Source organism: Manduca sexta, chromosome 7, assembly GCF_014839805.1.
Source record: "Manduca sexta isolate Smith_Timp_Sample1 chromosome 7, JHU_Msex_v1.0, whole genome shotgun sequence".
NCBI lineage: Eukaryota > Metazoa > Arthropoda > Insecta > Lepidoptera > Sphingidae > Manduca > Manduca sexta.
Genome location: NC_051121.1, coordinates 11,751,575 through 11,767,169, shown reverse-complemented (window position 1 = coordinate 11,767,169; position 15,595 = coordinate 11,751,575). Strand labels below are relative to the sequence as shown.

The 15,595-nt window shown below is 34.5% G+C and overlaps 1 protein-coding gene across 1 annotated transcript in view; it reads right to left on the bottom strand.

Moving 5' to 3' along the window:
* The window catches only part of LOC115442441 (venom acid phosphatase Acph-1), a 28,791-nt gene extending 17,978 nt beyond the window's left edge, over positions 1–10,813 (bottom strand). Inside the window, exon 1 of the mRNA XM_030167470.2 lies at positions 10,715–10,813. The gene's annotated coding sequence lies outside the window, so the exon portion shown is untranslated. The remainder of the gene's footprint in view (positions 1–10,714) is intronic.
* Between the last annotated feature and the right edge of the window lie 4,782 nt (positions 10,814–15,595).

Here is a 15,595-nt window from a genome sequence, read left to right as displayed (position 1 = left end):
TGGTAGGTAACGGAGTTCAAACACCGTTATACACAGTTTTTACTATTGAAGCCTGTTTAATTATGCATATTATTAAAATCTGTCTCTATGACGCCCTCGTCATTGAGAAGTGTACTATCAATTATTTGTTGAACTACTGTTATGAACAGAGGCGGTTAGTATCAGGCGAGCGGCTTCGTCAATCTCTTTTTAACCGACTTAAAAAAAAGGAGGAGGTTATCAATTCATCATCATCATTCACTTATCTAGCGTAACTAACAATTTTAATTAGGCACCGACTCCAAAATTGGTATCCAATATATCTGTTATGTGAAATTGTTTTTTGGTTTTGAGTAGTTTATGAAGGCAGTTTAATTTTTTGTTAAAATTATTTCACAATACAGGATAATATCTATCGCTAACAATTGCTAGTAACTAATAATTATTGTCACATGTGTTGTTGACTTAAGTGAGGAGGGGTTCCTGTTCCGCGGTTAGATACCTAGCTCGCCCCCCTTCGCCTTCAATCAGTTGTATAACAGTTTTTTTATGTTTTGGCTCAAACGCGTAACGATGTGCCAAAATCGATAGAATACTCGACCCACAAACGGGTTAGGCTGTGACATGTAAATGTTGATAGCCTGAACGCTTGATAACTGTGTTTTTGCGCGCGACATTTTTTATTTGTTTAAGGGCTGATTTTGCACGACAAATATTGGAGCAATGTATTTATTTTTAACAGACTTTCACAAAGGAGGTTATCAATTCGTCTGTTTGTATGTTTCTTTTTGTATTTACACTGTTTATTCAGATAATTTTGAGACAATTAAATACGTCTGTATTTGAATATGAAGCAAACATCGCGGGCTAGCTATTATAAAATCCTCCGTTAATTTTTACTAATGTCGAAAAATTGATTTAAAGTTTTATGTTGGTCAAAATTAGAAAGGACAATAAGTCATAAATCTTTATTCATCTCTATTAATTATTGGAAATGGTCATTGTAAAACACATAGAATTATGTGACATACCTATATAGGAACTATATAGTTCAACTTGTATATGAAATATAACTTAGCACCTAGTAATACTGTGTCAGCGACATATGACTTGCGTTTAGATTTGTAGCAAATAGTTTTGACTACCATTACAGTATGTAAATAAGATACTTAAATACGATATAACTATGCGCACTCTTCACCTATTCCTTTGGAATTCCAGCGAGAATTTATAACGGCTTCACCTAAAATAACAAATATTTCAAACAAAATCACAGATACGGTAATAACGGCTCTTCGAACCTCGTAATATCTGATCAAACAAGTTTTTTTTTGCAATCATTTGATCATCAAAACAATCTATAATAATTCCTATAATTCATTGTTAATTGTTATAAAATTGTAGAATTATTACTATGATTAATTGTTAACTGATAAAAACTTAGGATCGTGGCTTGACTGGTTTTTTGATTGAAATATTAGATAAGAGTTTACAATTAATAGATGAGTATGTTTTCCGCTTGTAAATATGGCTACTGTAAAAACACAAGACTTAATGAATCACTGCATATTTGTACGCCAATATTGGGCTGATTATAAAGTACTAGCTTTTGCTCGCTTCGCCCGTGTGAAGGAATTTTCCGGGATATTTTTTTCGGACTTACTCGGTATGTATCGTTATATTATGACCAAATTACTTAAAATCATTATAAATTGTAGCCTATGTGTTATTCCGACGTATAAAAAATATCACTGTAAAGTTTCATCCTAATCCGTTCAGTAGCTTTTTCGTGAAAGAGGAACAAGTAATAAATAAAATAAAATTAATAGTTAGTAATGAACAAAGTCCCTACATACCGACACCTACTCTTAGAACTGAAAAAGAACCAGCTTGGAAAAAGAGATTGAAAAGAAAAATTAATATGTTTAGAAAAGAGTTAGGGCAGTTAATAGAAATAGATAGAGGAGTAAATTCACACAGGATGTTAAAAATAAAAGATAAATTATATAGGAAATACAAAGTACAAAACGAAAATGATCATGCCAATACAGCCGAAATTCTGAAGCAAAAAATTAAGGCACTCGCGGGTAGAATTAAGAGATATGAAGAAATAAATGCCAAGAAAGACCAAAATAAGTTATTTAATGAAAACCAACACAAATTTTACAAAAGTTTAGAGAACAATAGTTACAGAGTAAGCCAAATACCAAGTAAAGATAGTATAGAGCAGTATTGGACAGATATTTTGTCTAATCCGAAGCAGTACAATAAAGATGCTAGATGGATAGAAGAGATAGACGATTTATCACAGAGAGTCGAAACAACAGAAACAGATGAGATAACAGTAGATGAAGTCAAATTAGCTATTAGGAAACTACATAATTGGAAAACACCAGGAATAGATAAGTTACAAAATTACTATTTAAAATATTTTTCTAATTCACATAAATATCTTGCAACAATATTCACAAAAATAGTCCAAGGGAAACAGAATCTAGAAGAATGGTTCACTACAGGTCAGGTAATACTGATACCTAAAAATAATGAAACAGCAAACCCAAAGAATTGGAGACCCATAGCATGTTTACCTAGCATGTACAAACTATTAACTTCCGTTTTAGGTAATATATTACACAACCACTGCAGCAACAATGACATTATGGCAATAGAGCAACGAGGTTGTCGACGTGGGAGCCAAGGGATGCAAAGATCATCTCATGGTCAATAAAGCAATATTAGAGGATGCACATCAGATGCAAAAGAACCTGAGCATGGCATGGATAGATTATCAAAAGCCTTTGACAGTATCTCGCACGAATGGCTTCTCAAGATCCTTGATATATACCGATGCCCACTAATTATCAAAAGTTTTTGCAATTGACCATGCCCTCATGGAAAATCATTATGACAGCCCGAGGCTACCATGAATCAATAATAACTGAACCGATTCACATTAGACGCGGTATTTTTCAAGGCGATTCTCTCTCACCGATCTTGTTCTGTCTAGCAATTAATCCTTTGTCGTATATATTAAATAAATACAAACTTAAAGGGTATAAGCTTAAAGAAAGTTTCCGGATTAACCACTTATTGTATATGGATGATTTAAAGGTTTATGCCAACAATAGACACAATTTAAAAACTTTACTTGATAGTGTAGAAGTGTTTACAAACGATATAGGAATGAGTTTTGGATTGGACAAGTGTAATATTATTCATATTATCTCAGGTCGCATTAGCAGTACAGTCGGAGAAGGTCACGTACTTTTAAGCGGAGAGACTTTCAATCAACTAGCAGTAAATAATACATATAAGTATTTAGGGGTTCACGAATCAGGCAAGATAGATCATAATATAATTAGGGAACAAACTAATAAAGAATACTTCAAAAGAGTCAAAAAAATACTTAACACTCATCTTAAATCACGAAATATTGTAAAAGCCATAAATATTTACGCTATGCCGGTTCTGCTTTACTCATTCGGTGTCATAAATTACAAAAACAGCGATTTAAAAAAAATTGACATAAAAACAAGAAAGTTACTCTCAATTAGCAAGGCACATCATCAGAAAGCAGATATAGAAAGATTATACTTACCAATAACACAAGCAGGAAGAGGGTTAATAAATATAGAAAATATGTACAAAGCACAAATTGTCAAATATAAGCAATACCTAAGAGAAGAACAGGATCATTTGATAAAAGTAATAGTACAACATGATGTAAATAAAGAAAAATATTCAATAATAAAAGAAGCAAAGATAATAGAGACAGAATTACAGCTAGATCATAATAAACATACAGATAAGGAAATCAAAGAAGCTATCATTAAAAAAGCAAAATCGGCAATGGCGTAAGAAACCACTACACGGACAGTTTCCCAAGGAAGTACTTGACCAAGCTAATATAGATAAAGACCAATCATTCAAATGGATAAAAAAGCAACAAGTAGCTCCCTCAATAGAATCCTCTATATTTGCCATACAAGATCAGGCAGTTACGACGCGGCAACACCAACGTGACATCCTCAAGTTACCAATAGATGGTAAATGTCGTCTATGTGCTACTAAAGACGAAACAACGCAGCATATCATCTCTGGGTGTGAAAAACTAGCAGGGAATTATTACATATATAGGCACAATAATCTTGTACAATACATCTATTGGTGTCTTGCTCGAAAACATAATATAGAGGTTAACAAATTATGGTGGAAAGAAAACTTAACACAACCGAAAGTAGTAGAAAATGAAACAGTTAAAATAATGTGGAAATTCCAATTCAGACCGATGTCACTGTAATACATAATAGACCAGATTTAATATATGTAGATAAAGTTAACAATTTCACCTACCTCATAGATGTCACGGTACCTTCAGATTATAATATAGGAGCAAAGGAAATAGAAAAACTTAATAAATACCACCTACTCAAAACTGAGATTAGGCGTTTATGGAACACGGAAACACAAGTCATCCCTATAGTAATAGGTTCAACTGGTATGGTGACAAAAAGTTTATCCAGATATATTAACACATTAAATTCCGGCATAGATATCAACATCCTCCAAAAACAAGCAGCAATCCATACGTCCGTTATATTAGGCAGAGTGTTAGGAGACACGTTTTACGTACACGGGGAACAACAGGGAGACTGAATCACCTCTTCCCTGAAGGTATCAGGGCGGGTGGTCAATAAACCCGAGCAAAAAAGCTCGAGTCAGAAAAAAAAGAAAAGTAGGTTTAGTAGGTCTAAGCATATAATTATTATTTTAATAATGTAGCTATCTATCACGTGAATAAATCATTGATTGATTGATTGACTGCGTGGTATTGCACTTTACTTGTCACCCTGCGTTATGTAGGTATTTGGTATAATATTTACTAATTATACTGTCTAAGACATACTCCAAACCAGATTGTAACACAATGCGTGCACAAACTATTCGAATCCGAAATCTTTATAAATACAGTTGCCACTTGTACGTAAGAACATCATTTGAAAATTGCTCGGCCGGCTTCATTGATAATTATTTTTTTTGTATATGTATCAAAGAATAATTTAGTTAAATCTACCGGAAAAGTTGGCATTTTGGGTGATATTTTTGTATGTAAATATTTTCTTCTAAATAACCTAATCGATTCCCATGATTTTTTTGTGAGAGTTTAGTTAGTTCTTGCTTGAATCATTTGGATCCGATAGGTGGAGCTGTTGTTGAGACTTAAACCATAAAATGCAGTTTACATAAAATGCGCTCTATAGAGGACGATCTGTGGCAGGAAAACGCTTGCCAGGGTCACTGGTAAATAATAATTAATAAAAGTCAGATAAGGAATTAAAATTCAACGGCTTATGCGTGATGTCCTAACGAACATCAAAATAAACTTTCACTAATATTAGAAGGAAGTAGAATATTCAAATTACATATTTATAAATTCATATATATCAAATAGACACCATTTTGTAAGTAAATTGCGTACAAAGTCGCTGGTATAGTTTTATTTTACTTCTAACTTATACTATAAATGTGCATGTTTGTGAAAATTTTGATGTTTCGTTATATAAGTAAACTCAGAAACAATTGAACCTATTTTGATGAAATTTGGCACACTTTTAGACCCTGTCCTGGTTAACAGATATGTTGTTAATGCCGGTAGATTGCTTGTGGGAGACATATTTTTTTTTATTATGATTTATTATAAGTTTATTGCCCGAAAGGTCTGGCAAAGGCACAACTAGTGTTACCAAATTTTTGCCGTTTTTTATTCGTCGTATGATGTGATAGAAAGTGAGCCATTATGGGCATAAATTCATGACTACTAACTGACCAGAAAAACCCGATATCACTTTATCCGACCAGGAGATCAAACCCGAGACCTCAGCATGACAATCGTATCAAAACAACTACGCCAGCGGGACAGTCCTTAGATTTATGTATGAGTTAATTTCTTTATGTATGTCATGAATTCACAAGATAAGATTGATAAGTAATCATAATGTACTTGAGGTGTGGACGGAAGCGGCAGAGCGAGGCTAAATAAAAACATATAAAGCTGGTTATTAGTTATTACTTAATAGTTTTTGCTCGCGGCTTTACCCGTGGGAAAAAGATTTTCCGGGGTAAAAAGGAGCCTTTAGTAGTCATGTGTAATTAGTTTCCTATGAGTGAAAAAAATTAAAATCGGTTTAATAGTTTCTGAGATTAGGGCTTTCAAACAAACAAAGTCTTCAGCTTTATGTATTAGTATAGATTACATTCTAAGGCTGTTTAATATTTTAAAATGTAATGTGAGATTAGTAGATGCATAGAAATCTTGTTCGGAATGAAACGGTCAGCCGAGACGAATGTCAGCTGGTTCATAACCCAAGGCATTTCGAATTTTTAATGTATTTATTCATAAATTAAATACCATACCATAAAACCATTCTACATATTAACCTCAATCAAAATATTATTTTTTACTTGTTTAAAATAAACTAAACCTTGTAAAAAATATTTTAGTGCAAAAAAGTGATTGTTGATGCAGAGAAAAAAGTTAAAAGGCGATTTGAAATTTTGAATTTGTTTAAGTTCTTTTGTGGTTAACTTTACATATGCGGGTCGCTTGCTTGATCTTAAATTAACTATTGTATCCTGAACCTTGAATTACAGAGTTTACGGCACTGCGCATGACGTATTAGATAACCTTTATAATTCCTAATTGCACTGGTTTTAATATCCTGCAAATCTGGAACACTATTGCAAGAATTGTAGTTGTTTCAAAGAAGACACAATCTGATAGAAAACCCAACTCTAATGATAACAATTTACTCGGCTTTATTCAGCCATCGGATTTAGAACCTACTGTATATGTTATTACAGTTCATTAGGCACAAATAAACAATTCACACTATTTAGTTTAATATTACAACCAATTATAAAAAAAATACTAATATATTTATCAACATTTGGCATTCGATATTTAAATATCAGAACCTTTGACCTTATCAAAGATTTCGGGAATCCAATTTTAATTCGTAGAAAAAATGCTATGAAACAGATCATTCGAAAAGTTTTAACCGAACATAACTAGACCCAGACCAAATTTAATTAAGGTTCAAAATTTACTGGCTTTCATTTGGTTTCAATAAATCAATGTGCTATTTGCAATCTAATATCTATTCTTTTAAATGGATTTTTAAAAAGCCTGCGAATCGGGCTATGACCTTTATGCACGACTAATCTGAGATGCCAGTCTTTTTAGTTTAAACATTTGGTCAGTCAGTTGTTTTCGGTAGATAGAGACAGCAGACGTTCAGATTAGATGTCTTCAAAGTGACCAATTTGATGGTCAGCAGAATGGAGTCCAGATAGTGTCGAATGACGAGACATGATTATCCCTCGCCAATCGACACAATTATGTAGGCATGTTTGACCTTGTTTATCTTTGTGCTAGTTTAAAAGTTATAAAATATTTCTATGTTAATAGGATACATTTTTAATATAATTGAAAGATATACATGTTTTACCCGCTTTAATTCACCGTAAAACATCTAGCACTTCTCAAAATTGATAAATACATAATTGTAATACAGTCTTTTAACGAGAAAAGTCGCATTGAACCCGCGTGTGCATATAACAATGGGTATCGTGTGGATTTCGGTTTAAAAACAACGTTTGTGTATTTAGGATTATAAATTTACTGATAAAAATATAACTTGTAATCGAAATAGCCTGGAGGAGGTTAGCTACCGTCGTATTAGCTGTATCAGTGACATAGGGAGCTTTAAGGGTCCCTTTTGGCCCATATCATCATTATACTAAGTGGGCGCCAAGAAGTTCGCACTGCTCTGAAGGGTTCCTAACAAATTTTGATATCGGCCCCTCTATACTACGCTACTACAGGGTTATATAGCCGTGGAGTATATGCTCCATTGAATAATATCAGCCCTGTATTATATACTGTCCCACTGTCGGGCACGGGCCTCCTATAGTACTGAGAGTCCACCACGCTGGCCTAGTGCGGATTGGTAGACTTCACCCACTCTCGAAAATTCCTATAGAGAATTTCTCAGGTATGCAGGTTTCCTCATGATATATTCTTTCACCGTTAAAGCAATCCATAATTCACAAAGAATATACACATATTTTTAGAAAAGTCACAGGTGTGTGCCCTTGGGATTTGAACCTGCGGACATTCGTCTCGGCAGTCCATTTCACAACAAACTAGGCTATCGCCGCTTATCACTCCATTGAATAAGTGTATTAAATCAGTTACATACCCACATGAAGATTTTCTTTGAAAATGATGTAGGTAATAAGGAAAACTAACAAGTACTAGGGTTTTTTGCGAATGCAGAACGCATGCAAGTAATTTCGCAATAAACTTTTATATCGGCACGAAGACACGTACTAGCATCTGCTCGCTTTGCTTGTATTGAGTTAAGGAAAATAATTGTTTTCAGTTAACCGTGATGCAAAATTATGCCTAAGTATTAATCTCTTTGTTACTTGATCATTGTTTTATTGCTTTGAATAATAAGACGATTTTGTCGTTCGCCTGATGGTAAGCGATACGACAGCCCATAAACAGTAGAAACACCATCCAACATTTTGAACTTCAAAGTATTGTTTGGTATTCCACTGCGCTCGTCATCTTGAGACATGAGATGTTAAATCTTATGTCCAGTAGTTATACTGGCTACAATGTCTTTCCAACCGGAATATAACAGTGACTACACACTGTTGCTTGGCGGCAGAAATAGACATTGCGGTGGTACTTACCCAGGCGGACTCTCACATGTGAGAGACCTCCAGTATTTGGTTTTATATGGTCAAATATATTCACACTAGAAGAATACGTAATGACAACGTTTAAGACATTTGCCTTCGTGTTACTGACCAGCCTATCGTCTCACTGTGTTCAATAAATGATCCAGATCAGTTTTTACAATCAATCTTGAAAATGGACTAAGCAAGGGTCTTGTTTTTACACCACACGTAATTTTCACAGTGCGTAAGAAACGCGTAACGCACCGCGTCGCGTTGGAGATAATATAAATTAGCATACCGAATACTATACCACGCTAATTTCATGAAGATAACGAAACTCGGTTGTGTTACGAGCTTATATTGTCAGAGAATAAGGCCATTGAATATAAGTTTTGTGATATACTTATAATTGACATCTCCAGAAAAGCATCGAAGATTTTTTACATTGAAAACGGCGGTATGTCAACCAATTTTAAAGATACAAATCTGAGGGAGATAATGGTACTTTAAAATTATCCAAAATCAATAAAAACACTCCAATTATCTCACAGTTTTATGTTGTTACTAACAGGATGTATATCTGACAGCTCAGTATTATTAACAACAATTATTCGCTTGTAATTGCTTTTAAATTGTTTTATAATAGATTGTTCGATTAAATGTTTGTTATTTGTATACGTGTGACGTCATTGTGATTTTAAAATAAATATTATATTCAGATATTATTCTGCTTATTCAATTGTTTTTGAAAATGGCTAAAGAATTACGTGTTTTTGTGTTTTTTTTTCTTACATTTTTCGTGAAGGACTACCTATGCAATTTTCAAATGTACATTTACCCAAATTTATTGGGATTGAGTCATATAACATTAAAAAATATTTTTTTGTTTCTAATAAATATTTTGTTCAGTTTATCAATAATTGATCCCAATACAATAGAGTTAATCAGACAATAGCTAGATGTTTGTTTATCCATGACTATAGTATGAGTAAGCACGTATAGTCATTGAATAAATTCTAGACAACAGTACAATTTTCGGGCGTTAAATTCTCTATAGGAAAAAAACCTGATTTTCATGTTTTGTTATACTAACACAGTAAAGATTCGTTTCTACATGATGGTAGATGATACGTCGCCAAGATAGAATATGGGATGACGAGAGACTATTCCTCGCCAGTCGAAAGAGTTATGCTTGAAACCGGATATACACGGCTGATCTCTGAACGCCGCTTACGTGAGCCACCGACGGACTTTAAACCTGCAGTTGGGAAAGATTTTTTTCAAAAGGAACCCGACACTTATGGGTTATAATATGAATGCAGTCTGCAAATTATTCTAATCATAATTAAATTCTACGTAAATTCGACATAAAGGAAAGCCGGCAGATATTGGGTTATATGTATCCTTCGTCGTTGATAGCTTGTGTACGGTGGTCGCTATCGGGACGGATACAAATATACTACCAACAATAATTTATTATGGCGGATAAATAATAATAAAATCATAAATTTTGGGCTGCGGAACCATCAATGTGCGAGTCGGACTCTCACTTACCGGTTTCTTTCAATGTGCTAAATTACAAATTCGTACGTAAACATAAATCGGTTTTTAAATGTCCTCGTTATTGTTATAATAACAATAATTTATTTAACGACTTCAGAATAACGTTGTCTTATAAATATTATCGGAATTAAAAGCACTAATTATATTTTTTGTGGCCTTACTAAAAACCACTTTAAGGGTACTTTATGTAAGGTTTTCTTTGGTTCCAAATTTTAAAATTGATCACAAAAAAATCGTTATTAGTTTAAACACTGATTAATATACTATATAAGTAATATACTTATTTATAACACATGTGTATTGAAAAAAATATATATAACAAATGTCTCTACTTATTTCATTACGTCCGTTTTAACTCGAGATATAATATTAATGATAATTATGTATTATTATTTAATAGAATTAAATAAAATATACTCACAATAATGTTCTAAGTAGCTAACTAAACTAAACTATAACGCGTTGAGTGCGGCGCCGGCGGCGGTCCGCAGAACACTGCGCACGCGCATGTACATACGCTTACCATCATTATGATGATTGTATTTTAACACGCTTTTTCATTATAAAGCGGGTGAATGAGGATGACCTGATGGTGTACATCATCAAGCGTAATAATGGGGAGAAGATTATAGGGTAGAGATTTCGTAAGCATTTGGCTCTGACGGATAGAACTCTTGTCACAATTATGCCGGCCTGTTTGCATAAGAACATACTCATGCTGATCCCGGAACACGACTCTTACGTGGGCCACTATGGCGGGTTTTAGACCTTGTGTACGGTGGTCGCTATCCGGGCGGACAATGTACTTCATACTGGCAAATCAATATTGGACCTTCACTTGTAAGGTGGATAGGTTGATGGCCCCAAGATGTCGCTGTATGTCAGCCACCTCCAATAGGCCCATGTTTTGGAGGCCTGTATTCAGCAATGGACATCTTGAGGCCAAAGATCAATTGCTATTTAGTATGTAGAAAACATGACAGGATGCTTTAATTTCATGTTTGTAATTGCACGCGATGGCCTAGTTATGATCGATGGCTTAGACGAGGTCCACAGCTTCAAAACCCAGGGTACACAACTTTGAGTTTATTAGTGTATTCTTTATCAATTATCGCTTACCTTAACAGTGCAGGAAAACATCGTGAGTAAATCTACATACCGAATTTTCAAAGAATATCGAATGTAAGCCAACCCGCACTATGCCAGCGTGATGGACTAAGGACCTTCTAGAGGAAACCCGTGTTCAACAGTGCATAGTATATAATACAGGAGGTATTATTATTATATGTCATTGAATGTCGTAAGATGTTTTATGGGCAATTATAGAGCTGTAGGCGATATTTAACGTGGTAGAGGTATCCTGTAGATCACGGCCCCCCTTCACTCCGACATAAGGCAGAGGGACCTAGAGAACTCACCAACTATTCTAACTAATGTTATAAAAATGAGTTTAAATACTCAACTGTACGTGACAAAATTCATATAGCTTGTCAGGGGTATACAAAAGGAAAGGGTATATTTCATAAAAAAAAAGAAGATAATGTTCCCGAGGGATAGAAATTAATCCACAGTCCTGCACCTCCTTTAATACTGAAATACTTATTTAGAAATTAAATTCTCTAGCAGTGTTAGAGCCTGTTGACATATTTGTCTACAGTAGAAATGAGCCGAGCTAGAACGGGGACATCATAGAAACTGATTGCTTGCTGTAGCGTGCATAGTAAAGACATATTTGGAAGCCTAAATAACGTTTTAACCTTATCAAACCCTATTCTTTTTAGACCAGCAACATACCCATTACTTTTGCAGAACGTGAAATGTTCACGGGCGTCAGATCGTGCAACATCAGCTAAACTGCAGGTGTGTTGACTTCTGCATCCAAATATGTTTATTTGTTAATGACCTTATTTTTTGTGATTCAGTATTAATAGTGTAAACATAATTGTTTCATATGATTTGTCGTTTTAAATGTTTGATTTGAAGTGTTAAGTTCCAAATATCCTTTTAGGTTCTTTATTTAAAAGCGTGATAATAGGTGAGATAAATATACCAAAAATACTTATGATTATTTATGATACGTTAATTGCATAATTAACAGCAATGTAAATTGTTTTTACTACCTTGGTGGCGTAGTTATGTTACGGTAGACCTGTAGTGCTGAGGTCCCGGGTTCGATTCCCGGGTCGGGCAAAGTCATATTGTGTTTTTTTATTCAATCCGCCCGGGGTCTGTAATTTGTACCCGACATGACGATAGACACGATCCCTATCATATCATGGGACGGAATACACGCGGCGGAAAGTGCCCTGGTTGACCAGTAGCGCCTTTGCCAACCACTTCGGGGTAAAGGTTTGGGTGTGTGTTAGTGTGTGTAAGGTATTCCACTGCTGGGCATATATTAAATACTGTAGACTCACTTCTGACTACAGTCTACTGTTTTTAATAAAAATGATAACTATACAAATGCTTAGGCTTATCCTGGTTCAATATTATGCCAAGAAAACCATTTTCTTAAAGTATAAGGAGCATGCGAAATATTTCTGATTAAAAACAGGCGTGTAATCCTGCTTGCAAGATAGTAACGCTTTGTATATGCTAGCGTTATGTATCTAGGTCGTGTTTAGTTCTATATATAATAGAAGAATTACACTCCTTTTTTACAAGCTTTTATTTAACTTGTAATGTTTTTATGTATATTTTTTGTTATTGCTTTGAATGACGAGACGTGCTTGCCGTTCGCCTAGTGGTAAGCAATACGACCGCCCATAAACATTAGAAACACCATCCAACACCTTGAATTATAAAAAATTGGTATTCCATTGTGCTCGCCATCCTGTGACACGAGATGAGTCTTATTATGTCCAGCAGTTACACTGGCTACAATGTCCAGGTAAAATCTTGCAGTTGAGTTTTTCAAGATTCAAGATTCTTTATTTGTTGAACATGAGTATACACACAAAGCATGCAAGTTGTTCAGTATTATACTTATTTAAACAAGTATATTGGATAATAATGCATGGTTAGCTAAATTTGTTCTAAATCCAATAAGGCGGACGGCCCAAGATGGTGGACTAGTTATTTTTTACGTACACCTCTATTTTACGGTGTTTAATGTTTAGGTCCCGGAATATCAACGAAATTTTCTTATTCACCTAACAATAAGGAAGACAGTCAATACATTTGACCTAAATTAAAATAACAATAATTGCGCATTGTACTATAAGTGGAAACACAATGAATCATATAATGTTAATACGAACTTGTAACCACCACGAAAACAGGGTCATTTTGTCATTGCATTTATAAATGAGACCACATACCTACTCATTTTTACCTTTGCTAGGCATTGTGCCATAAATCATTCATGAATAACGTATATTTTTATCCAAAATCCTGATTTTATTTGTCTGATTTTTTTATAATTTTGTGTAGGTGTATTTCTAATTGAAAATGTAATGTTGTCATTGCGACTAATTCTCTTGAAGTAATTCTTAGTGGTAGTAGCATCAGGACGAGTAAAATAATATAAATATTACATTTTATTGACATTTATTTTGACCGAAACTTATACTTTTTAATTTTATGTTTACGGTTAGAGTAACTTATTTTGAAGTGTTATTTTCAAGATGATAAGTATATGGTTTCATTTAGTGACGTAATATCAAAATGACCTTCTATAAGAAATATATATACTGGAGAACCTTAAATTTACGAAGTCGATCAGCCAAACCATTTCGTCTCTATGTTTTAAATTCTAACATTTAAGTTCTTAAATGTTACCTACATTTTTACACATAATGGTAGAGACAAAGAAAACGCTGTTAACTCGTTTATAGGCGACTTTTAAAACTAAAAACTAATGATTCACTACTCAGATTTTAACTGATCGGACTATCGAGGTAGCACAGGTTCGATTTCATTTATAAGGCACAGATCAATGAGGAAAACTTAAGACGTATAATATATCCAGGAATCCTTATTAATTTTAAATGTAAATTGCAGTTACTTTTATTAGGTCAGATTTATGCATCACAACTAATTTTTCTAACTAGGGGACCAAGCTGAGTTCGAAAGTTCAAATCGTAATTCCAAAATATAATAGTGCAATTTACCATCAAAATGTCTTATTTGTAAGTAATCGTTCCTCCATTACACGGGGACAATATTCGGCGCGTTTCTATGTCGTTGCTTGGTACGGATATTCACAGCCCGATTATTCTGCGTTGGAATCCTCTCACGCCTTCATTCAGCTACGAATATCGATAAAGGAAGATAAAAGAGGATCTTAAACGCATTTTGTGAGGGTTTTTTGGCTTGAACATGTCCTGGTTGCAAGTGGTCTGGCTTTGTAGTTTATAGGTTGATTTGATTTCTTCTAATATATTGTATTGTTACACACACAAACAAATTAGGCAGGAGTGTAACTGGTGCACTCACTTTCGTTGTGTGTATTTCGTCTTATGTTGTAATAGGGGGTGAGCCTATCGCCATTATTATGTTAATATCATCAGCCCTGTATTATATACCGTCCCACTGAGCACGGGCCTCCTCGACTACTGAGAGGGATTAAACCTTAGTCCACCACGCTCGTCTAGTGCGGATTAGCACACTTTACATACCCTCGAAATTGGGAATTTATGACGAATTTCTCTTCACCATTACAACAAGCGATAATTCACAAAGCATACACACATCACGTTAAAAAAGTTATATGTGCGTGTGTGTGTGTCAGGTTTTGAACCTGCGGACATTCGTTTCGGCATACCGTTCCGCACCAACTAAACTATCGCCGCTAGGCTCTACGCTAAGTAGAGTTGACTTTACAGTTTATGTTCGTATCTGAACATATATGACTGTGATTATTATAAGGAAGCCGAGATGAAAACTTTTACCTTATAGAATCTTATAGAAGATAAGCCTGTTGCTAACAAAAATTTCCCTCTATGGGAAACGGCATGACGTGTATTTTTAACGAAATCAAAACAATTATATCTAATAATATTTATGTTACATTTCGTATATTATTCTAGGCAGAATTATGTCGAGATGCCTCATTACGACTAACCTAAAACATGACTCTGTTAGTGTACAGCGTGGTTGCTAGCCGACGCAATTATGCCGGCCTGTTATGCCGAACAAACAGGCTGCATTAGCTCCACACATTCCTACCTCCACAATCTTAGTTGATGTCCATTGCGGCTGCACACATCAATGATACCTGCAAGCCTTGTATACGGCCCACTGAAGTCGAGTTTTTACTCACTGCTCTCAGAGCCGTTTCAGCTGTATTTTGCTATTCTTA